At 37.6% G+C, this 25902-nt stretch overlaps 1 long non-coding RNA gene across 2 annotated transcripts; it reads left to right on the top strand.

Moving 5' to 3' along the window:
• Positions 1-10574: 10574 nt before the first annotated feature.
• LOC310894895 lies at positions 10575-25334 on the top strand. 2 transcript variants are annotated; one of them, XR_014580269.1, is made up of 4 exons: positions 10575-11866; positions 19537-19698; positions 19780-19942; positions 24359-25334. It is a non-coding gene; the product is annotated as an uncharacterized lncRNA (long non-coding RNA). The 2 variants fall into 2 exon arrangements; XR_014580270.1 differs by lacking the exon at positions 10575-11866 and adding an exon at positions 16370-16837 and having other exon boundaries at positions 19487-19698.
• The last annotated feature ends 568 nt before the right edge of the window (positions 25335-25902 follow it).

Genomic DNA, 25902 nt, shown 5'->3' with positions numbered 1-25902 from the left:
ACAGATGTGGGGACAGCGCTAAATATATTCCAATAGTATTTTCTTGAGTAATCTCTGTCTGTTTACTTGCCTGTATTTTTAGCCATAGTACAATCCTTGAGTGCTGTGGCCAGTGTTTAGCCTACATATTGTGTCTTCCTTCTTTGCTCCATAACGTAGTTGTGGGTAAGCCTGTAAGAATTTCAGATGCAAAAAGTAAATTTTTTCTCATCTAACTTCCCACAAGTACAATGTCAGCCTCACTGCTTCTTTATAGACAGCAGGAAGGTGTGTTGAGAAGTTGTGTTACGTATTCATTAAACTGTTATGATCATTAAACATTGGGTGTTTTGGGCCAAAATCTGCACCACAAAAACAACTATATATATATTTTATTAAAATAACATCTTTCCACAGCAAAGGACATTTTATGAAAAAATATCTAAATGTTGAATTACTGCTTTATGGTCTATTCATAGAGCACAGATTATTGTTAGATCCATTCATCCATCGATGAATGCGTGTCAATACAACGCTGCCAGTAGTTTTGCCTATGTGAAGTAGCATCAACATATTTTCCAATGAAAAACAAAATCAAGCTCCATTTAGTATTTCTATTAGATTTTGTATACTACATCTATTTGTTTATATCTGCAAACTGAAACATTTTACATCTTACATGTTCAAATGTATTTCAAGTGTTTTGCAGAGAACATTCTGTTCCATCCGGGCCCAATGGTGAATGTATGATTGATTTCAATTGCTTTTTTTTTATAGAACTGTATATAAAGTTCAGAGAGGATATCACAGTCTGTTTTGATTTAATCAGAAGTTAAGAAATTTGTCAAATCCATATGGTGCTGAAAATCTAAAGCCCTGACAGTATTAGAATAAAAAGAATACCAGAGTGAGTAAGAAAGGAAATAATCATTCCCCAAGGCATCTGATATATTTATGGGAGAAAAAAAAAGGGTTCAAAGGATCAGAAAGCGAAGTTAGCCAATTATTAATATCTTCTGGGACACAGGAACAACTATGGAAGTGCTGCAATATATTATTACCTGTTTTGATATTTTTTTTTAGCAAGGTTACACAGTAAAATCTGTAATTAATTCATGTGCATGTGAATATCCCATCTGTGCATTCACATTTCTTTGCTGGCTTGTTCTCCATTTCCACATCTAATTTACAAAATGATTCTGTTATGAAATTTTGAATATACTGACTGTATAAAAGCTGAGTTTCATCAGCTACTCTTTCAGGTATTCACCATCCAGAAAGACACAGCTGTACCTCACAGGACTGACATATGCCAAAAAGTCCAGGCAAGCAAGAGAACAAGTGATAAATTGTTGACAGAAGATACCAAGTGAGAAATGCAGGGAGGTTATTTCATTTGCAAGAACTCACAATGTACCTGATTTTATCAAATTATTTTCAAGACATTCATATAGATCCCTTCTTTGGTAAACCCTTCTACTCTTGCCAAATAGTAAAAAGACTGCCATGGGAAAGAAGAAAAAAGCTCTTTCACTACTTTCTACTAGAAACATCTTTCTTCAACTTTCAATCTCTTATAAAGATATGGTAAAGATTTTTATCTTTACCACAGATGTTGGTATCTAGAGGCAGAAGGACTGCCAAAGCCCATACATTGAGAGGCTTAGGAAACCTAAAGCAGCGGACACTATCGAAGAAAACACTAAAATGGGAGAAATAACGCCATGTTATAGAAGAAAAAAAAAATATATCTTCTAATTCACAGTGAATCAACCAACATAATTATAGAGAAGTGTTAACTGCTGCAACTTCTAAAGCAAAATTATTATTCTGGCATACTTTGTAAGGATGAGGAAAGAAGAAATGTAAAAACTACAAAAAAAATGCTCTGTGGTATGGATACATGAATGATATTTACTTAGGGCTGGAGAAAAAAAAAAAAAAAAGCTCGAGGATTTCCTTTGAATAATAGACTTTTTTGTTCTGCATGTACCAGTGAAATTGTAAAAGATTCATTTCGCTCTCTAAGATTTCCAATATATTTCTCTAAAAAATCTAACTTTTATTTCTGCTTTCCCTAGTGATAAAAAAAAAAAAAAGTTCCTCTATTTGCCTGATTTTTTTCCTCTGCTAAGAGCAATTCATCAGAATAGCCAAATCTAACAAAACCACAGAAACTGGTATCTGGAGCGTGTACCCCTCACCATGTTGCAAAACTCAGTTTGAGGGCCAAAAGTGGTTAGTGTAGAGATGAGGGAAAAGAATCACTTGAGATTAACCAGCATATCTTTGGCAAAGGACAGATGACCAAGAAACACCTTGCTACTTTTGATGATTTAAAATTGTCAGAGTGATGAAACAGATGTCAGTCAGATCTAAAAAATACGGAAATTTAGTAGAGTGTTTTAGCATACAGTTAACTGTAATGAACAAATGGATATTCAAAGATATTTAAGTTTTGTCAGAGCTGCACTTGCTATGCATTTCAGAGTTCCTGGGTTTCTATGAAGCAGTTGGCACCAAGGCTTAGGAAAATATATTTGAGATCCTGACTTGCAGAAAAACCTTATCTATTTGCTCTGCTTCAAGAGGCTAAGAAACAGATTATGAAATGGTTCAGGGAGAGCCATTAATGGGGACTAGAGCGATGTATCCAGAGATGTAGACCAGAACACAGAATTTGTATCTGTATGCTCCAGTATCTCAGGCGTGTATGATGAAACACTCCAAAACTGAACATTTTTTTTCTTCTACTCAAGCCAAATTGCAGCAAGAGTGCCATGGGAAAGAACACTGCACTATTTATTTAAAACTGTTATTTAAATATATGTATTTCTCTGCTGTTATCTTGTCCTAAAATAAATGCTATTTTGCATTATTGTGCAGAGAATAAAAATGCAGCTATTGCATGGTACTCAAAATTCTTAATATTAAGTGTAGTGGTTTGACAGAAAAAAGCAACCCTAAACCACGAATGCAGTGAATTGGAAGATGAGCTAGCTTGAATTTTTAGGAGGTTATTTTCAAACCGATAAATATTTCTGTCCTAAAAGTAAAGAATGATACTTGTTCTCCAACACCTTCTTTAGGTGCCACTTTGCCCAGAAGTGTATTTTATCAGTCTGATAGTTTGTCAGTAATATGAAGTAATTTGTTAATTTGGCTCTGTTTCTATTTATGTTTGTCATGAGTAGTCAGGCTTAATTGTGGAGCTCTGCATTTGATGGGAAAGTCTCATTGAAAGTAGTGATGCTTTACTCACGAAAATTCTTTATTTGGAAAAAAAAAATAAAAATCCTGCCTCCACTATGTGAACTTTAAGTCACTCTTTCTTACATAGTGTTTGTATGTCAGAATGAATTTTTTTTTTTTTGGTAACATTGTCTCCCCACTTTCTGTTGTTGAAGTAGTTGATAAAATTTAGCTTCCCTGTTTAAGTTGGCTATATCTAGCATACCTTGAGCTATAAAGAGGCCACATTCTTTAGCGGGAAAACATAAAAGTAGTTCTCCAGATATACACTGTAAACATTATGAACTAAAATGAAAATGTTATGATGTTTTGGAGGCATTTTACTTGAATGAAATATGTGTAGCATGTGATAAATCAAACCGGTACTGGCCCAGCCAGGAGCATGTATGCAGAAAGCTTACACTACCGTGTAAGTAGATCTGACAGTACATCACCAACCCTGGGTTTATTATGGAGCATCTTGATCCTAATGATTTTCAAAATCCACACAGACTGGAAATTTCCTGGTTATATTTATACTCATGCCTAAGGAGGAGAGAAGCTCAAAAAGAACTAAATTTCACTGTCCATTGAGACCATTAGGTACCAGCTCAAACAAATTGTCTTTCCTTAAGAGCTAGTGGAAGACACTCTAATGCCTCCCTGTATCCTTGCAGCTGAGATGACTTTAAAATATATTAATTCAATGGAGAACGGAAAATAGATTTGAAACTGTACATGGTGTGGGTACTTGTGGGTGCATGACTGTGTTGATGTTATGCAGGACAATGGCGCAGGGCACGGCTGGGCCCAGCAGCCAAGATGGCGGCGCCTTACCTCGTGGACAGCCTGGGGAAGAAAGGAGGGCACAGTGCTACCCGACAGCTGGCAGAAAGAAAGGAAGACAGAAAAAAAGATAGAAAGACAGAAAGAAAGACAGAAAAGACAGAAAGAGCGAGAAACAGCCCTGCCGGCATGTGGGGGAGAGGCGGTTTTGCCCATGATGGTATACCGCTGTCTCTATCCATACCCATGAGCTTTTTCACCCCATTTTCTCCCCCTGTCCTGCCATGGAGGGGCAGTGAGAGTGTAGCTGGGTGGGCGCCTGGCAGCCAGCCCAGTTCAACCCACTACATAATTAAATCAAAGTAACCAAACAAATCAAATGACATTTCCTGAAACTCTGTACCAGATTACCTAGATTTTGCACACTAGAATTTCACTCTCATGTTTTCTGTTTAAAAAGGCTTACTTCTTCTTTTATGTAACACTCAGAAGTAACTTCTCTCTAGCATTAAGCAGCATTTCAGATTCGATTCACAAATACTCAGCATTAGTTTTGCAGGTGATAGTAAATATAACAAAGTAATCCAACAAGACTGGTAAGCATCAGACTTGCCAGCATTTGAAAGAAATCATGAAGTTCTGCAGCAGCAACCACAATATGCCAAGTACAGGAGAGGAAAGCCCAAACCTTTCTTTCAAAACGCTTAAAAAGCAGGAGCCTGACATGCTGTGCTGGAAGTACATTAAACCTTTTACAGCAGGTTTAAAGAAATTTTTTGAATAGAATTATAGTAACTTGTATTTATTGTGCAAGCACTAACAACTGTATTTCTACCAAGCATTGGGTTGCACTAGCAGTAGCAGTGTAAATGTGTTTTATCTCAGTGGTTTCCTACATTACTTCCAATGTAATTTCTATGGTCTGGTTTGCTCTGCTGATTCAAAGTAGCATCAGGCACACAGATTTTACATGGCTCCAACCAACAGAAGCTCCTATGAGAAGGCTGAGCATTGTTAGGTGCTGTGAAGCCTACACAGCAGGTTGTGAATTTTAGCTGATGTATAGTCTGGGGTTTCATAGATACACTTAGTTAGTTTAATGTGCTGAGGTAAATATCTTAAATGTCCTGGTGAGCCATGGTTATGTTTTGCATGTGTTTCTGAGGTAGTCTGAAAGACTGAAGCATACTGAAACAGAGGAGCTGCTACGGACAAACCTTAACTTTCTAAAAAAATTCCTCTGATAACACCCAGTAAAAGCATCTCATTCCTAGTGATGTATCTGCTGAAGACAGTGTCAGTGTGGTGTAGTCCTCTTTTGCAGGTTAAAGTGCCGCTTATTAGAGTATTTTCAGAAAGTGATAGACTAGTAATAGGTGGTGATTTCATTTGGAGAGTTCTCAATTTTATGTCTGGAGAGTTCTCAAATTTATGTCCTGTTCTCTGAAGTGAATTTTTACATGCCTCTCATGTTATCTATCACAGGTGACTGAACGCTGCTACTCCTAATATGCTTGCAGCTTTTTTTTTTTCTTTTTTTTTTTTCCTGGCATGTTCCTTGTGTAGGAGATACACTGAAGAGCAGTCTTTAAAAACTATTGAAAAGCAGCATAGTGAAAGTATTTACCACACAGTTACTTACTGAAGTTTGGTTGGAAAGCATCCTGAGCAAGTGTCTAATATACTACATTAATTTGGAACTGAGACTGTCCATGAAATGTTTTCTTGCTGTACTGTTTCAAAAGTACATTTTTTTTCTTTTTTTTTCTGAGCTATCATGAATTTTGACTGATGTTTCTCTTTTCTACTACATCTGTGGAGGAAAGTCTTCTCATTTGTCATCAATCTTTTGAATTTATTAAATTGTCTCATGTTCCATGTGTTAAGCATCATAGTTAACAGCAGCGTTTGTATTCCTAGCATGACTTTCTGCTGATAGTTTACTTTTATAATGTCTTGATAGATTTTCTATGCCTTCAGGAACATCTGGAAATCTCGTTTATCCCATTTGCTGTAAAATGTTCTTTTATGGCACCAGCAGCATTAAGATTTCAGGGTTGTTATTAATTCCAGGTAGAAACTTAGTTTTCTTGTTGTCCCTGCATTTAGCGTGGTGTTTCTTATGTTAGTCAGAATAGCTGGGCCTTTTGCTTTGCACATGTAACTCATGAGGATATTTTTTCCAAGCCAAGAGTAGGACTTCTCTCATTGATACTGTGGCGTGAATAAACTGGATACATTTCCATTTTTATTTATAGTTATCCTGGATTCATATCTTGGTTGGTCAGTGCTCTGTTTGTTACTTAGGGAGCCAGAACCAAGAACTGTGCTGTTAAACTCACCCTTGCAAACATTCTGCATATTGCACATCACCAGTTTTCTAAAGCATTGCTCTTAACATCCCTTTCTAACTGTTCTAAAACTGGGGGGGCAGAGGGATCTTGTTGTTGTTTAGACCTATCATTAATTGTTTCCAAATAATACTTTTCTTTCTGTCTTTCAGATGTGATTCCTTTAAATTCATGCCCTGTAAAAGCAGTTTCTTAATAGCAGCAGTAGCTGCTTACCCTTGATCATGTATTTGTCTCAGTAGGATCTGCCTTTCTTTTTTTTCTTTTTCCTTTTTTTCTTTTTTTCGTCTTGCAGATAGTATATTCCTCAGGAAAAAGAATATACACACACACACATACCTCAAATACCTTGGATAGCAATACTGTAATTTTCCCTTCTGCTTAAATAAGCTTGCCACTTTTACTTATATCCCAAACTTTTGTCACTGTATATATTAGAAGGTGAGTGTCTTTGCAGGCTGCAGGCCATTTATCTACCTCAGGTTTTGCAAAGTTTCAGCAACGTTAGCTTCTTCTGCCTTTTAAAGGTTTCTCAGATTTGCACATTGATTTCAAAGAGCACGAAATCACTGTTCTTTTTATAAATTCTGACCCCACAGTAAGAGTTCATTTAAGCTGCTAAAAGAACTGAATATCCTGTTATTAATTATTTTAAAACACATTCTCAGTAGCTCGACAGCAAGATCAAGAAGAATCTTGAATCACTCCTTTTTCTCTTGAAACCAAGAGACCATAATAAAACAGTGGAAGAAGCAGCAGTTGGTGATGTATATAGTTTTATGGACAAACTTGCATAACTATGTAAGACGTGACATATTTATTTTTTTGCTAATTTCTTTGGACCATCACTTCAGCTGATATAAATCACCATCACACTACTGAAGTCCATTTACATTGTCAAGTTACATCAGCTGCAGGTCTAGCCCCTCAATAAAGGTAGCTGGATTTACACAGGAAAAGACTTTAATAAAGTATATTTGGGGGGGGGGGGGGGGATAAAAAGAACCTTTTCAAAGTCTGTTTCTGACTAAATGTTAATATGGCCAAATGCTCTGAAACTCTAATGGCTTTAATTCAGTTATTACTTTCTTTATTACCAAGTATAAACAGATTTGTATTTAAAGTTTATATTAGTTTGGACTATAAAAACACTGTTAATGGATCATTGTCAGAGAATTTCATTTGTATTAAATATTTTTCTTAATCAGAAGAAATTCAGAAAGCTAGCCACAAAATGCTCTTCCACATAATATAGTAATTAGAATAATCATAACTTCTTAACCAGTTGGGTATATCTTTGCTTATTCCAGTGTAGAACAGAATAATTTAAAATAGATTTATTTATTATTTGCTTAATTTAATCAATTAATGAAACACTAAAATGCATGTAAGAAAATGCGGCACATACATATATATATATATTAACATACATATACGATTTTAGGGTTAGAGATATTGGTATCTTTTCCAATATTAAGAATTTCAGGACCCTCCCTAACATCCTTTAGAAGGAAGACTCAGTCCTACTCTAAATACAATAGGAGGCCTGCATGTCTATACACTCCTGCAATGTTCCACAGGAGGGATTTGAAGCGTGCCAGTAGAGCTTGTCAGTAAAAACTTAATACAATTTTAATGCAAACTTAATACAATATTACTATATATATATATATTTAACTAGGTCAGTATGTCATTTCACTGCATTTGTTTTTCTGTAATTTTGCATCACCTTGTTCTGTAAATAAAACCATGTATAATTCAAAACCCTTTGAAAATTCAGCTACATTTGAATCTAACCAGTAGATATGAACCCAGATACTTTTTCTTTTCTCTCAGTTCATATATGCTTTGCTGCCTCTCCTCTGAGGAATAGTTCTAGTTTGGATGTAGTCAAAGTCCAATAAGAGTCAGGCACATGAGAACTCCAGGATGGCAGCCTATCTTCCAGGATGGTTAGCCTATGTACTTACTGGTGCTTGACTACAAGTTGTCTTTCTGTGTATCTTTACTATTTCCTTGTACGTACTAACATGAGAAGGTCTTCAGAACACTCAGTTCAGCTTTTTGATTACATAATATATCAGATATTCTTGTTCCCTCAAAATAGGCTGTTATGCCTTTCTCTTTAACTCAAAACTTGCAAGCAAACCCCACGGGCAAATTCTCAAACTAGTTTCTGAGTTCTCTACAGTTCATGGCTGGTCAGCACTCTGTTTTCAGTTATTCATCCTTTGATTGACAAGCTCCTTAATTTCCTTTTTCAGCATCCAGGAACAGCTAACTGAGGAACTCCTCTCCTGTCTCCTTCCCTGTTTGCCCCTAACTAGAGAACTGATTCTTCATGCTGAATAGTACCTCGTTCTCTGTGCTGTCCATTAATTATCTTTTGATTGACTCCCAGCTCTTCTAACCGTTCTCTCCATTCACCTCTTCAGAACTTGACTTAAGCTCCTATCAGACTCTTCTTCATTAACAACTGTTGCTGTCTCACTGCACACATCTTCGCAAAGCTCTTGACTTCTCAGACTAGATCACGTGTACATGTGTCAAATTAATTTCATTCCCATTTGAGATCTTGCCACGAGGATACAGCACATTTTCGTGAGCTAGTGTGGCCACAAGCCATTATTTCAAATGCAAATAGTCATTTGCTTAACTATAGCCTCTAATTAGTATGCAATTAACCTGGATCTGTCATCACTGCATAGCTATTATTATTAATTATTCTATGCTAGCCAGGGCAGCTGGGTTTCTCTTACGTTTCCTCAAATATCACTAACAGTAGATTTCCAAGCACTTGAAAAAGCTAGACTGTGCTCAAACTGCTAATGTTCTCTGACCCTTAGGGGAAGCCTAATTAGAATACGTGGAGAATTTCAAATGGAATAAAAAAAAAAAGGGGGGGGGGAGGTAGCAATTTGTAATTAAGCATAAACATTTGGCTTCAGAAAGAGTTCAAAACTACAGCCTTTCACAGTAATTTACCACGGCTTGGTTTACTTAACCAAAATGTTCTATAAACCAAAGAAAAACCTGTTGGTATATAATATGTATTAGAAAAAAATGTGAAATCACAATTGCGGAGAGACATCCTAACAGCAGATTCTGTACTGTACCAGTAGTCACCTGTTCTCTGCCCCTTTTCACATTAGATGCTTTGGTTTCAGGGAAAAAGGGTTTATCACAAATGCTTTAGTTCTCTTTTGGATCCACGTCTTTCCCAGGGTAAAGAGAAGACGGGAAAGTTGTTGTTTGGCTTCAAATTTAAATGATCCAAGTAAGACATAAGCAGGAGGTAATTACACAGAATACTAAATCTGTATCTTTATCCAGATGTAGACCTTTGGTCTGAAATTATCATTAGGATAAGTACAGATATTAACTCCACTTCTCCAGATTTGTTCAATAGGGAGTAATGACTCATTGGCAATTCAGAGTTATTCCCTTACACAATATGTAACTATGCAACAGGAAAATAGCAGGAATAAGGAACTGGGAGGTAAGGGAGTATAAAACAAATTGGTGCTAATGCTGTCATTCTCATCCATAGGGAAGGACTTCTGGCTCGGGCCTCTGGCTTTGCGTTTCAAATTTCTAGTCTGAAAATGCAGGTTAAGACTGTGAGAATACAGTCAACGCTGAACACAGTAGTGTATTTGTTCGTCCCTTAATCCTTACCCAGAGGCTCTCAACTTTGCCATCCCCAACTTGAAGTTCCAGACAGTCCAGCCCATGCTTCACATACATTGCCACCCCGCCACCTCGCCTACCCTGCCTGTCCCTCTTGTAGAGCCTGTAACCATCTATTGCAGCACACCAGCCACAGGACTCATCCCACCAGGTTTCACTTATGCCGATGATGTCGTAGCTGTGGGACTGGGCCAAGACTTCTAGCTCATCCATTTTATTCCTCATACTGCATGTGTTTGTGTAGAAGCACTTCAAATACGCTTCCCTACACACAGCACCTTGTGGAGCCAACCGAAGGACCTCACTGGCACACAGTCCCTCTGATTGTAGCGCACCATCCCTTAGCTCATCACCGGCGTGCCTGGTTTTATCCCCTTCCCCCTTTGACTCTACTTTAAAGCCCTATCTATCAGCCCTGCCAACTCCTGAGCCAAAATCCTCACCCCTCTCTGAGAGAGGCGCATCCCATCTGGTGCCAGCAGGTCTGGCGTCACGTAGACCTTCCCATGATCAAAAAACCCGAAGTTCTGCCGGTTGCACCAGTCCCAAAGCCATGTGTTAATGTGGTGAGCCCGCTTGTCAGCAGCAATCCTCCCTATCGGAAGGACAGAGGCAAACACAACCTGTGCCCCTGATCCTTTAAGTAGTTGCCCCAAAGCCCTAAAGTCCCTTTTGATCGCTCTCGGACTTCTCATTGCTACCTTGTCATTACCAGCCTGAAAGACCAGTAGCGGGTAGTAGTCAGTGGGCTGTACCAGGTGCTTGACTTTCTTAGCTAAGTCTCTCACCCGAGCTCCGTGGAGACAACAGACTTCCCTGTGGGTTGGGTCCAGTTGGCATATCGGGCCCTCTGTCCCTTTCAAAAGGGAGTTCCCCATGAAAATAACCCTTCAGCCTTTCTTGACAGACGATGTAGCAACGCAGGGCGTAGGTTGCCTTGCCTTAGGCACCCTCTCTAACTGAGACGGGCTTTCGTCTACTTATTGTTCTGACTGTGGTGTTCTAGAGCCTCGTACCTGTTACATAAGGGTAGATGGGAAAGTGCGGTAGGCAGGGACGGGGCTCGCCTACCACCCCAAACAGGAACCTGCCTCCATTTTCCCCCTTGGCCTAGGTCCCCTCTTACTGCCAGGTGGGATGAGGGGACTTTTGTCTTCTGCGTAGCAGGAGGCACCTGTGCTGCGGCAGGCTCCTGAGCCAATTTTCCTCTCTGACTCCCTGATGCTCCTGAGCCTGCTCTCCTCCTCCCGAAGCCCCACTACCTGTTTGAGCAACTCTTCAATCTGGGCACACCTCCCACAGGCATACCCCTTGCTGCTGCTGTTGGATACGGACAGATGACTCGGGCACACCCTGCAGCCCAAGACCTGGACGGCAGTGTGTTTCCCCGGGCCCTCTGTCTGAGTAGCCACATCGGTGACCGCGGCTGAAGAGGCCGCAAGAGATGCAGAGGCCATGGTTTTCTGCCTGGTTGATACCATGGCCAGGTTCCTTGCAAGCAGGTTACAAGTACCGATGGGAAGACCGCTGCAAAAGAGCGGCGAGGGGCCCTCCGTGCTCGCACTGCCTGCGCGAACTGCCGCGCCCCGCCTTTCTGCCACGCCGCGCTCCCTAGGGGCTGCTTTTGTACGGCCGGGGAGGGGGCGCTGCTGGCTCCGCCTACGCCTCGTCAGCCTCCCTCGGGAGGGCTGCCGGGTCCTGGCGGCTCCCTCGAGCGGCCTCGATGCCGGAAAAAAAGCCCTGCCTGTCCTGAGCCCCCGCTCCGCCGCAGAACGCGCCTGCCCCGGAGCCGATCGCCTCGGCAAGTCCTCATTGGACTCATCGCCTCGGCAAGTTTCCTCATTGGCCATGTTATTAAAGAGTCTGCACATGTCTGTTTATTAGTAATGTTTCTTCTCTTTCGTGTAGTCTCCAGCATAGGGCTAAGGAGAATGAAAGAAGAAAATCTGTGCAAGTTCAGTAATGTAAGTGGCTCCCCTCCCCACGCTCTGAAGCGTAGATTCATAAGTGAGAAAAGCAGGATTTCCAGGTTAATGGAATTTCCAGGAATGGACTGGTTTTAAACCAAATATCTTAGTGCATCAGTGTATACTCAAACCTCAAGTTTTAATGAAACAAAAACTGTGAAAAGTAGTGACTAATCTTTAAAGCAGTTACTTTGAAGTTCAAAGCACCATAACAACATCGATGTTATGCACGTGTGATATATATCTAACCTCTTAAGTACTCTTGTTAGAGTCATTTTTTTATTAAAAAATAAAAAAAAATCAAAAAAATCAGGCTCAGTATTAGCTGTTGTATTAAATTATTTCGCTTGATGATTTTTTTTTAATTTTATCTTTTTAATAAGTAACAAGAAATAAAACAGGAGCTGCAGAGTACACTATGAAAATATGCTGTACTGAGGATGGGTGTTTCTTGGAATCAGTGCCATTTCATGTTACTCCCTTTGTAGGTCGAGGAGTTGGGTAGTTTAGGATAAGCCTCTGGCTTCACACAGTGCTGTGAGCATGTGTTTTGCTTCACTATTTTTATCAACATGAGAATGCAGGAAAGGGAGAAGAACAATAGCAAACAGTTGATGCAGTATCATCTTGAACTACCAGAAATATGCGCTAAGTACCTATGAGTTAAAGCCCTAGGATAATTCCATTCGAGAGCTCAGAAAAAAACGGGTATTTTAAATGGAAGAAATTTACAAAAAATCATGGTCTCTTTTTTGTTCACATTGGTGTACTGGGCTATTCTCTAAGGATTTTTTACTGCATTTCAAATAAGATCATGAGATACATTTGAAAGAAAAAGATGATTGGCACGTTTTATTCCCCTTTTTCTGAATGACTGTATGGTATGAGAAACACTGTACTGTTTTTTTTTTTTTCCTGAGCCACTTCCTTTAATTTGTCCTAATATTTAAGTACAGCTTTCATTCAAAACACAGGAAAAGAACAGGAAAAGGATTCAAGGATGTGCTTTTAAAAAGACAGTCTTCTAGCATGAATCTGCAGTAAAAAGAGGTTTCAACAGAAGTGTGTTTTTTACTTCAGGAAATGTCTTCTCCCAGAATCTGTACAGACTTTCCCAGCTGTATTCCAAGGTCATGTTCAACTTTCAAGATCTGATTTCATATATTTATGGACATGTTTCAGATAACAAATCCCTGAAGAGAAGCACTGGCATTTCATGTCAGTGTTGAAGTTAGAGGATGGTGTGTTATTTTTCTCTTGTGGTTTTTGATAAGTTTAGCAACAAGGCATTTAACTCCATCTAAATCTCTAGAGTGTTGTGGACTCCTCAAGGACAGAACCGTAAACCAAGAGATTCACTTTCTGCAGAAAATGATAATAAAAATCAAGAAAAAATATAATTCAGATTTCACAGGAAATATCACACTGCATGGTCTTAGGAAGGCTTGCAGATCTTGTTAAGTTATTGGTTTCATTTCTCTGAAAGGTAATTTCTTTCCTGGTTTGTTGTGACCTAATGCTCATTAATGGCTTAATGGTCAGAAACTCGATGATCCTCCTTTTGTGAAAAAATGTTGAAAAGAGCGTGGAATAGGAGATATCCAGAAAAAGATTGTGCATTCTCATGTACAAACTCATCTGCTTGTTTTTGAGCACAAAATATATTCTTACCTGTAAAGGCAGGCACATGTTTACCTCCAGGAAGGCCAATACTGCAAGAGATTAGAGCTGCCTCTTGGGTTGTATTTCCTGTTTTTCTTTTGCCATCTCTCCTTCTCAAGTGTTCTTAGCAGTGTAGCTCCTTGCAAAGCCTGCCATCAAGTAGGTCAAATAGTAGTTTTTACTTGAGAGTTGACCCATCTTCAATGCACTCAATCTCTCTCCTTCTTAAAGCATGGGTTCCAGTCCTGAGAATCACCTCCTGTTCTCTTGTCTTCCTTCACAGCACCTTGTTGACAAACAGCCACTGAAGGGAATGGTAGGTGACTCCCTTTGACCAGTCCATGTTTGAAAGGAAGTTTCAAGGAAATGTCTGTGGCAATATTCTTCTGCCCCATAGCCATGCTACAGTCCTGAGGGGAAAAAAGCAAACAAACAAAAAACCTTAGTATTCTTGTCTTTGGAAAAAAAAAATATGCTGTTGTTACATTGGTGAAGAGGTACCTCGGTCTTAGGTTCTATTAGCTAATATTCAGACTACAAAACTAACTATGCAGGCAGACATGCAAAAGCCAGGATAAATCTAGAGTAATTGCTGTATTCTCTATTGTTTATTTATTTATTTATTGACAAATCTGATGAAGCTTCACCTCAGTAATACCATATTTTTCTTTTCAAAAATAGTAAAAAAAAATGTTTTTTTCTAATTCTGGTTTAAGGTTTAGCAGAGTAATTTATATCTCTTTTCCTTACTGGCATCTCTAGTTCAGCTCAAATTGGTTTAGTTACATGAGGATAATGCACTTGTCCTGATTCAAGCCACAATAATATTAGTATCACAGTTGGAAATAGTCTCCCATGAATATGCATATATTCTCTTCCTCACATATGTTAGAATAACATCCAGGAAATTTGTAGTAAGATTCTGATGTTCTGTTAATTGGAGACAGAAATGTTATCAAAATTTATTTAAAAGATATTTGACTGACAGGTAATATAAGCAAAACGACTGATATTTTTCAAAAACACACAGCTAATTATTGCTAATTAGTTAAGAATTAATTACAAAGCTACATGTTTACATTGATTAGTAGGCATGGAAGTCTAGATGGTCATTCTGAGGGCTTAATTTTTAGTTCCACAAAAAGAAAAAACATAAACACAAGTAAATCTGGTCTTGAAAAACAAACACCCATGAACAGAAATATTTCTACCTATAATGGTACACTCCACACTGCTTGTTGAAATAAGGGAATATCTGTAACATGCAAGAAGGAAGTAGAACCACAATAGCTTCAGTTATTTACATGTGAGACTGAGCAGCTTTATTGTCTGCTGGCATTAGCTTTCATAATTAAGATATCCATATTTTCTTTGGAAAATGAGTAATAGTCTTTCATAAAATATTTAAAAAAAAAAGAGCTTTTGCTTGATTTGTTTTTAAAAATACACAAAGCTTTCCTTTAGCCCATTAAAAGCTTTCAATAAGGAGAAATTAAATTAATATGAGTGTGCATATCTGCATGTCCTCTGATAAAAAGAAATATTAAATGCTCTATTCTGCAATATTGGACAACTAGAATACATGAGGGAAAAAACTTACTTTACCCTCCTATGTTCTTTTGCTTGTGTTTGCACAAAAGTTCACGCTGAGGCTTGAGCTTAAACCCAGCATGGTTCCTGTGTGTGAGCTTCGTGTCCCTTCATGTTTCAAGGCACCAGCCAGTGTGATCTACCCACAGCGTTGTAAGAAGTGTTCAAGCCTCAGCTGCCTTTGACTATCTCTGGCATTATAGCAGAGGGTTAAGGAGAAGCCTCACAACCAGCATATCTGCCCATGGCTGCATACAAAGGATGGAATAAATGTTCATCACTTCCAAGTCACCGTATATTTGATCTTGCATTTCTATCCCTCCAAGCATATTCTGGGGCTCATCTCAAACATCTAAATGAACCCAGACTTGGATTCATGCAGCACATTCTTGAACCTAGTTCAGTCTACCCAGAAGGCTGATTTTGGCCTGTATTCAAAACATTACAAATGTATCCTTTGACTTCTGTGGCATATTATGAAAATGCAGCAGAGAATGCCATTTGACACATTACAGTGACATGCAGTTTCTTTCAGAAGAAGTCTGACCAAGCCAATTTAAAACAAAATGGTAAAAGATATTTCTCTTACAAGAGTTAGGTTCTTTCAGCTGCTTACTAAAAATTAAAACCCTCTTACAGAATGAAATAGTTTAAAAGAAAAATACGTACTAGAAAGAAATCCATTCCCTGTTAAACACAACTGCAAGTTTCTTGTCTAAAGGCAGGGATTCTTTGACAACATGTTCTACCTTTGTTATTCAGAAGAGCAAACTCAGCGATCTAACAAAGTTGTGAGTTTACACTGGGAGGAAGGCACTGCTTATTAGCACCAGCACATGTTATGTAGTGTGATCACGCAGTTTTGTAGCTTTACAGAGACTTTGTTCAACATTGATCTAATGAGTGTCTCTAGCCTTAAAATACGCTGTGGTGTGGTGTCATCTATACAGTCCTATGAGCTGTATTGCAATTACACTATACAGCTGTATTTGATCAGGGTTTTCTTGTAACTCAGAGAGTTATAAGAGCACCTTGCTGACTTTCGTTTCTATTAGGCACATCTGCTTATTATCAGTTAAAGAAAAAGAATATTCTTCCTAAGCAGATATGATACATCATTTGAAGAATAAATTAAGTACCTTTTCTAATTCTTGTGTTTTATAAATACTTTTTCAGCTAGAAGTGTTTATGTGGTATTGAATGAACGATGGCTATAAACACTTTACTTTGGTATTAGTTAATGACCACATTCATTACATATTCATCACAATTATCACCAACACAGCGGGAGGGGGAGGGGAGAGGGGAAGGGGGAAGACAACAGGTCTTCACCTTGCTTCTTTATGAGATGCTCAGAAAGCACAGAATAGGCATATCCTTGGATGACCTTTTTTTTAACCTAGAATTAACTGCATGTAAAAGAGTTAGTATAGAATGAGACAAAATAGCCTTTAGTAGAGAGGATGAAAAGCAGAATCAAGTTTTAAAATACCTGAAAGCATATGACGTGCCGTAATTTTTTACACCAGTTTTGCTTTTGAGGTTTTATTTGAGATGCAACGCTGAGCCTGGAACAGATAAGTATGCATGATTGAAACTGTACTTTTTAACTCCAATTAAAATAGATTCTTCATGCATTTCAGCCACTGCAGTGTCAGCCAGAAAGTGGAAGTGATAGGAAAATGACTACAAACAAAAATCAAGTTGACTAGCCTATTTTCATGGAACATGGTGACTTTTTACCTTTCTGTACTGTCATTCAAAACCAATTTAATTTGTACAACGTTTTCTGATATGCAAAGTGATATTACATAGTGGTTTATTCTGTGTGCATGTAAAGTTTGTAGCATCTTCCAAAAAAGGGAATAACCAAGCTTCTCAGTTTAACTTCTCCTCGAGCTACTTTTATTTCTCAAACTCTTTATTCACACACATGCTTTTATTTTTTGTGCCTATATTTCTCTCTCCTGCTGTAAACATTGCCCCACAGTTGGATACACAAAATTAAATCATTTAATGGATTTGTGGTTCAGTTGATTGAGGTCCCTGGGTCTCTCTGCACTCCTGGCAGCCATCTTATTCGGTCTGTTACTGTCATTCACTGTCATTTCCACTTGGCTGGCACCTGTGACAGGTCAGATTACTGGATGTGCTCAAAATATGATATGAAAGAGGGGACTGTGATTCCGATACTGATGGGTAGTGCTCTGCTTGCTAAAGCTAGCTGAGGAGGTCTTGGTAAATGTGTAGTTTCCTCAGGCTGTTCGAGGAATCAGTGGAAGAAGTGATGGTAAATAGAGAGCTCATCTGTCTACATTTACTAATAAGGCTATGCTTTCTGTAATCTGTTTTTATTATGTGGGTATTGTGAAGGCCAGGAGCTAGCTGGTTTACTGAACCAGGATTACTTTAACATAATTAGCATTTTTAAACCTAGACCAAATTGTGCACCTGTTCATTTATCTGTTTTACATTCACTTTGCTTCTGTTCTATCTACCCAAATGATTTCAGGTTTCGGGGTGCTAGATTTAATTGTGCAGCCCTTCTCTACTTCCCCTCCTGACCATGTCCCATTTTCTCATACAACAGCTACATTATTTAGATAAGATGCCAAGTTCTTTTTCACACCAGCTTAGTGAAATAATTCCAAAAATTTAATATATGTGCCGTAAAAGAACTGGACAGCTTGTAGGAGATGTTGGAGCATTTTGGGACAAGCAGCTCTCTGATTCAGAAACACATACGCAGCAACTTCAGCAACTGCAGGCAGTGCATCTCTGTGACTCTAAATATATTTATAAAAACAAAATAAAAAGATGTTTGTATGCTAATAATTGAAAAGAAACAATTTAAATCTGGATGAAAATATAATTGTAGATCAAAATGGTGACATCTCAAGGGATCAGAACTGCTGTTTGTTTTGTTTTTTTCCTCAACAGAGCTTCAGAAAAAAAAAAAAGATACTAAAACAGAATATGTATTTTTGTAAAAAAGATCTCCAAGCCTCAGTGGGACTTTGTAGCCTGTTCCATCCAAAGTCTGAAGCCAAACTGATTGGCAATGCAGCATACAATGTGCATTGGGATGAAGATGGCCAAGCTGCCCTTGTTGCCAGGCTGTAGATAGATATCCTGGCATGTCAAACTTGTAAGGGAACTAAAGTGGATGACATAGAATGGACAGTGGCAAAAATCTTAACATATATGTAGTAGGAGGCTTTCCACAAGTGGACAGACCTGACTCCTACATATTCTGTGTTCTCCAGTTGTAGCAGTTTTTGTTGTAAACCAGAATAACTGCTTAGTATGTCGTAAGACTGAAAGAATTTTTCAGTCCTCAATTTTTTAAGGAGTATCATATCTGTATACCTATTCCTTTATAAAGAAATTAATGTGGATAGTACTGAGCGTAATGATTACAACTTGCACTATTTTCATGTCAAAAGGGAGTGTGGTTAGAAACAAATTTTGCTTTCTTTTACATCCATATACATCCATATACATTTAGATGGAATGAATTCTAGAACCATTTTTCAGCTCTTCTTGCACATTTGTTATCTATAAGAAATCAAAATGTCATTCCAACAAACAGTTAAATTTCTCCTACTTAAATAATTATTTGGGAAAGTATGAAATGCACTGTGGAGGACATGCAGAGACTTATTTTCCATTGTAAATAGAAAATTATTTCTGAGAGATATTTCAGGGATCCTTCAGCAAAAGCAGTGAAAAAAAAAAAAAAGAAAAAAATCGTAGCTCATAGCACTGAAGCCTAACTAAAGCCTAGCAAAATGCCTGGTCTTTGATATAGTTTTTGGCTATCTGATGATTTGAGTTCAGAAAAGTAATGAAAGAGACATGAACCAAAAAGAATTTGATGTGGCTAAATAACAAGAGAAAATGAGAATAATATACGAATGCTAAAATAATTGTAAAGAAGACAATTTTAAATGTATTTGTAAAGTTTAATTTGAAAAGAACAATAGTAAAAGTGCTATCTTTCTTTATTTATGATGACCTGATATAAAGGAACATCTTTCCACTCAGAAAGTTTCTACATGTATCTTCTACAGGGTGTTTCTTCTCTTGTGCTCATTACTCTGCATGTCTTTTTATTGTTGCAGAAAGCAAGAGCTTCTTTTCTCCATTCAGATCACGTCTTGCCTAGCCTTATGGTCTCATCTGGGGCTCTGGAGAATATGAATGTCCTAACTGATGCTTCTGCCTTAGGGAACAGGTGCCAATGAATATCTGTGAGACTCTATTCTTCCCTTCTTCAGCCGTGACCTGACAGTGTGAGGAGAATGTAAAGGAGCTGAGTTGATGACACTGACCCACTTGTGCCATATCTCACAGACTTCCCCATGACCACAGAGGCAGAATTTGGAATGAGCAACTGACAGACCCGAAGGGAGAACCTACAGTTTATACACTTCTCCCAGGTGTGTACTGGAGACCTTGAACCATCACATAATTTTACTTCAGAAGTCTCACCACTGACTCTTTGCTTCCCTTAAAAATAGCTTAGAGAAAAGGAGTATGGTGCCATTACGTGGCATCTTCACCCATCGCCAGCCTTTCTACATCTAGAAGAAGTCCAATAGCTTTTGGGAAGATTTTGGAGGAAGGCGGGAGAAGAAGGGATTCTTCAGAGACTGAAACAGAGATCTTTCTTTCAGGTATCAGGTATGAATTTTTCAAAGCAAATATATTCAGGAAGATGTTGTTAGTATCATGTCACCTGCCTACATGAAACTTTTCACCTGAATTTCATGTAATATAATAAGAGTTACAGCAAAAATTCAAATGACAATCATATTTGCTCCCTTCCGGTATGCCACATCATAGGAGTCCGAAACAATGTGTTAGCACATTAATAAACAGCAAATTGATACTTGCAAGGAGACAGTAATTTTATTATTAGTAATCTCCTTGCTAAGGCAGAAAATTCACTTTCCACTTCTCTACCTTATATTGAAGATGAAACAGAATTGTATTTTTACAATTATTGTACAGTGAGAAAATTAATAAGAGCCTTCTCTGCTGAAAAATTCAAACCTTACGCTTTTTCTCTTTCAAATCTTGCAAGAATATTTTACAAAGGACTTCAAAGGGGGTAAAAAAGTTATTATAATTAGACAATTTATGCTACATGAATGCTCAGAACTTTAAAAAATGATCTAAGTTATTTATTCAGTTACTTTCTAACAGAAGCAAGCCTTTACTATACTGCATAATTTATAACTTAGTGTGAAAACACAAGTTAAAGGCTTGCTAAAATTGTGATTTCTTCTTGCAAATAAAGTTTAAATTAAGAATCCCACTGCAAGCCTTTCTCTGTCCTTCTATCTTTATGACTCCTGGGCCCTCATCCAAAAAGGCACTTGTTTAAATTAGAATAAGATTTTTTTATTTTTTTTTTCCCTGTGGTTTATGTCCCTGCCTAAGTGCTTTGAAAAGATCAGGTCCTACAGAAGGCACTTGGTAACTTTTGGTACAGCACTGATTAGTGCTGTAAATTTTAGAAGGCCTTAAAATCATGCAGTTCACTTGACAAAAAAATGCCAGATTCTTCTGGAATTTTACTTGGTGTGAAATGAATTTCCATTAAATGGAATGCCATCATCAGTAACATCCCTGTGCAAGTCGCTGCATTAAATACACAGTAAGAAGTTTTCCCTTTGTTGCTCTTAATAGCAATTGGAAGAGGGTGGTGGAGAGAAGAACTTTGCAATTGCCTGCATCAGTGAATGAAATAGATCCCAGTGTTGGAGCTTGGCTGTGTCCATTAGGAAGCTGTGACAATCGTGCCTGGGAACGCTGCAGCTCTCCCAGACCATGCTGCGTGGGAGTCAGCATGGCTCAGTGACCGCCCTTACCAGGCAGTTTGCATCCAGCCATCTGCTTTCCGTGCTGAGACAGCTAATGGCATGCGTGTACACTGTGTCATGCCTATTGCCCTCAATGCTAAGGACTGGTCCCAGGCACGTTTAATGTGCGTTTATAAATGTAGCTTCCAATCCTCATATATACCATGGATGGATTTAGTTTATTGTTAAAAAGTGGAAATTCTTTCCCTAAAGCTATTTCTTCATTCACAGCAAGCTGCTGTAAGTTTCTGGGACTGAGCAAGTATTACTATATATGCTAAATATCATAGAATCATGAAGGTTGGAAAAGACCTCCAAGGTCATCTGGTCCAACCGTCCCCCAGCAACCAGTATTACTCATTAAACCATGTCCCTAAGTACCATGTCCAACCTTTTTATATGATGCAGACAGGTATAAACAGACCAGAACAACAGTTATTTGCTAACCAAACACATTTGACATGTGGTATTCTTTATGTATTTGCTGTTCTATACCATTGCTTCTAAACTTTCCACAGACTGTAAAAAGCAAATGTGTGAAAACTAAGGAATATAAAACGTTATTCTTCCTTTCTTACTTACTGACTGTCAAATACAATGCTAGAAATGCACTCTAATGCCCTAAGGTATCTCAAGTCCTTGGTTAATTTGTATAGAAGTTGGTGCTAACATAATTTTTAGTGAATAATATGACCTTCTGATCATTTAGCCCTAGACTTGCTCTTGCTAAATGTCCACAATCACTTTACATGATATTTGCTGGTGGGAGATAAATTATGTTTTCTGCTTTGCAAAGATCTGTACGTGTGAACATGATTTACATGGATTTGGAGCATTGTAAGTTAGCAGAGATGAGTTTAGTTTAAGTAAAAGTCGTACTGTGTAACTTTTCCCAGAAGGATTATGAAAAAAATGGATGGAGGGGAAAATCTGTCAACATCTCTACCCATCAACCTCCAATTTCCTCTTAATTATACGAAGCTGTGGTGACAAGGCACAGAGCGTTCACAGTGCAGTACTAGTGATGTCTCCAGCTTCTTTTTGGACCACACACATGAATCTTTCTGACAATCTTAAACCTTTGTTTTTCCAGTCAGTCTCTGTCACAGTTTAGTTCAGCTGCCTTCCCCATCTTGCAGGTTTATAACCTTACTGCCATCTTAGATTTTCATTTCTTTCTTTTTTCTTCAAAGTAGCCAGCATCTTCCCTGTCTTGTACCATATTTCCACTTCAAAAAACTTAATAAATATGTAATTTCCTTTAATTTCATCAAGAACAAGTTGTCAGATGAGATAACCATTTTTACAGTTCCTATACTCAATTTTCCTTTGGCTGTATAAATAGTAGTCACAGTTCTTTGAGACCATTCAACATGGCAGGCATAATAACATTTGCTTGAGTTTTTAATACCCAATTAAATTTTACTTTCTGACAGTCAATATTTCATGGAATCTCTAGTTTCTCGTAATGTGGCAGACAGCAGAACATGGAACAAATCCTACAGTGTTCTGTTCTGTCACTCTAGCAAATTTTCTCTTTACATCAAGGAAAAAGAATTCCTTTAGTTCTGCTTTTACACGTTTGTCTTAGTAGACAACATCTTGTATGAAAATTGTTCTTGGCCAGTGATGCTCGTGAATTCATTACTATAGAGAACAATATATGAATAGAATATGAAATAATTAATATTCCATTACTTTAGAAAACAAAATTGCAACTGCGTATAGTACAGTGGTCATTACACAAATGCCATTTTGCCAGAAAGATGTTTTTGTTTTACTCCGAACATGGAATGTTTCCAAAGTTATCTATCATCTAGAGGCAAGTAGATCTTTCTGATGCTATACTCCAGAATTCCTTGGGGTGGAAAAGGAGCCTTTTGACCAGTCTACTCATATGTATGCCATATCTGTTACCCTACAATACCACATGTCAGAAGAAAAGTTTAATGAAAATGTTAGCAGTGTGTCTTTCTGTCAAGATATTCATTGTGATTCTTTAATCATAAAATCATTCTATAGCTTCTTAATGCTATTACTTTAGATCCTGGACCTGCAAACAATTTATGCAAGTGAACATCTCTATATTTTTATAAATACCTTGTGAGTTCAAAGGAACTAGTCACTTTTGAAGGACATGAGTTAGCTATGTATATGAGGATCACACAGCAAATCACGCCATCCAAATTCTCAGTTGAAATTTGTTAGATGAAGCAATCCACAATCTGTCCCAGTCACTATCCCAAATTTTAAGCTTTGCAAAGTAGATAGGGCCATCAGAAATCCTTCCCTGTTTCCTCATTCAGCTGATATGTAATCAGTGTTGCTGGTAATGATTTTCAATATCAGCTCTGTCTTAAGAATAATAGCAGAATAAAAATTCACCCATCACCATATTTCATTGCTCTGTTTTTTCCCTAGTAGTTGATGCTTAAAACCGGAAATCGTGAACAAGAGCACCAAACATTGGGCCTAATACAATCCTGCAACAATCCATCTAATGGAAATACAATCTGATTCAAAAGAGAAGGTTGCCATTGGCCTGAGGTTTTCTTTTATTTTCTTCAGTTTACCAGAGGTACAATTAAACAAAAGAAAACACAAAGAAACAAAAGAAACAAATAGTAATACAAAAATATATCCATGTATTTATTACATGTCAGGATTTTTTTTTTTTTAATAACCAAGAACTAGAACAGAAAAAAGAAAAATGCCGTAAAGTTCTGTAGGACAGTTGCATTGCACATAATTTCTAGTATTCTGGTTCTACTTGTGTAAAATGACTTGTCTTGCAAGTTTCTGATTCTTCTTTGTATCAGTACATTCTACTTGCAAGCATCAATACCTTCAATTACTGCAGCACTACATTTTGCAGTAAGGGAAACTATCCTCTAGAATGCTTCTTAAATAATCAATAATGACGGTCTATACATTGCTTTTTTCTTTTTTTTTTTTGCCAAATAATTATCCAGCATATGTGATTTATTAAATAATTTGCATATGACACTATAACAGGTACTTTATTGAAATACATTATACTTGTTTTATTTCCCTTTGAAAACTTGTTCATAGTGAAATCAGTAATCTAGGTTTCAGTATAGCCATGTTGCATTTTATCCTGTTTTCCTTCTACTTTCTGATTTATATTCATCAGAATGTTTTCCAATCTTGTGTAATGCTGGGATCTTTTTTGTAAGCTCACCTGATTATTATTTTTTTGCCTTCTTTTTAGGTTTCTGTTCTAATTTTGCTGGTTTTGCTATGAAGTAATCAATAATTTGCCAAGACTAACCTGGAGAGCAAAACAAGGCACCGTAACTACAAATACCTTTCTTAGACATAGGCATGTCTGAATTGAAACATAACCTTTATCAGTAAATACTTCGTTTTCAGTTCGGGATATTTTCATACTCAGAAGTGAGAATAGAAGACAAATCCAGGAATTTCTACTAAGTATGTGCACAGCTGTCACCTTAAATCCAGAAAGTCACATAAACTTTCTATAAATAAATAAATAAAACAACCATAAACATTTCCACATTTGAGGAGTATTTTAATTTTCAGAGTTAATTCTGAACGACAAGATCCCAAACTTCACCTCTCATATAACATAATTTGGAACAATGAATTGAGTCACCTCACAGAAGCAGGAATCCCTAAGGAGTCTGACAAGTGTCTGTTCTTGGCCCTCTCAACCAACTGGTTTCAACTGTCAAGTAGATAAGCAATGGTTTTGTAATGTTACTATTAATATTTTGTACCTTAGGGGATAAATCAGAAGTCTTTAAATACAAAGTGCATATCCATTAGTTTTATTCTAGTGATATTTAAACATACGTTTGCCAAAGTCTTTAATGAGTATTTCCAGTCTGGCAAAAAATCTCACAGTCTTCTTATATTTCAAAGATAATAGCTAGCAAGGACAGGACAAAGAACCTACTTTTACTCATCTAAAAAGCAGAAAGTAATATATTGTTTAAGTAATATATTAGTTATTTTAAAGGAAGCCAGGGAAAGTGAGGATTGAAGCGGGAAACAGCATATTTTAAAATATCTGGAGACAACCATCAAAGATGGCACTGTAACTTTGCAACTGAGAAGTTTTTCAGAGTATTTCATAATGTGAACATCCCACACTGAGTTTAATGTGTGCTGGAAAACTAATATGTCTCACAGATGCATAATGTAATAAAGGGGTAGCCTATTGAATCATGTGTTATTTATTGTTCTCTGAGAAAGGAGCGAGATTTTTTGTATTACCTCCCTAATGTATTTTTCCAATAACCCTGTAATGTTCTATGATGAGAATTTTTAACCTTTGGAGTCACTCTAGTTTTATATTTGTATCAAGCCTTCTGCAGTAGCTTGCTTTGCTTCTGCTTTAACCATAGGCAAAGGCAGTTACAACCAGAATGCAACCAGTTGTAGGGGCAAGCCCCTGTCCAGTATAGTCAGTACTGTGCATCAGAGCTCTTGTTCACTGGATCCCACGTCTTTCCTACTTCTTCCATGATCTGAGGTAACCATGACTAAGTAAGCCATGCTGCTGGCCCACGGAGTAAAGAGAAGGAAAAGGAATGGTAGCATTACTCATCTCATTATCTGCTTCCTTTTTCCCCTTTGTCAAAATATCCAGGGACATGAGAAGTGTGAGTGAAGAGAGCTTTCCTGTCAATTTCTGTAGCCACCGATGCTGTCTTAGGAGTCCCCACACAAAGGAGTGAAGATATGCCTTTGGAGTTCTACTTTTTTATTTTTATACTTTCAAAATCAGTT

This window comes from Anser anser, assembly GCF_964211835.1.
Source record: "Anser anser genome assembly, chromosome: 2".
Classification (NCBI taxonomy): domain Eukaryota; kingdom Metazoa; phylum Chordata; class Aves; order Anseriformes; family Anatidae; genus Anser; species Anser anser.
The sequence above is the reverse complement of the archived record's forward strand: the minus strand, read 5'-3'. Positions and strand labels throughout refer to the sequence as shown.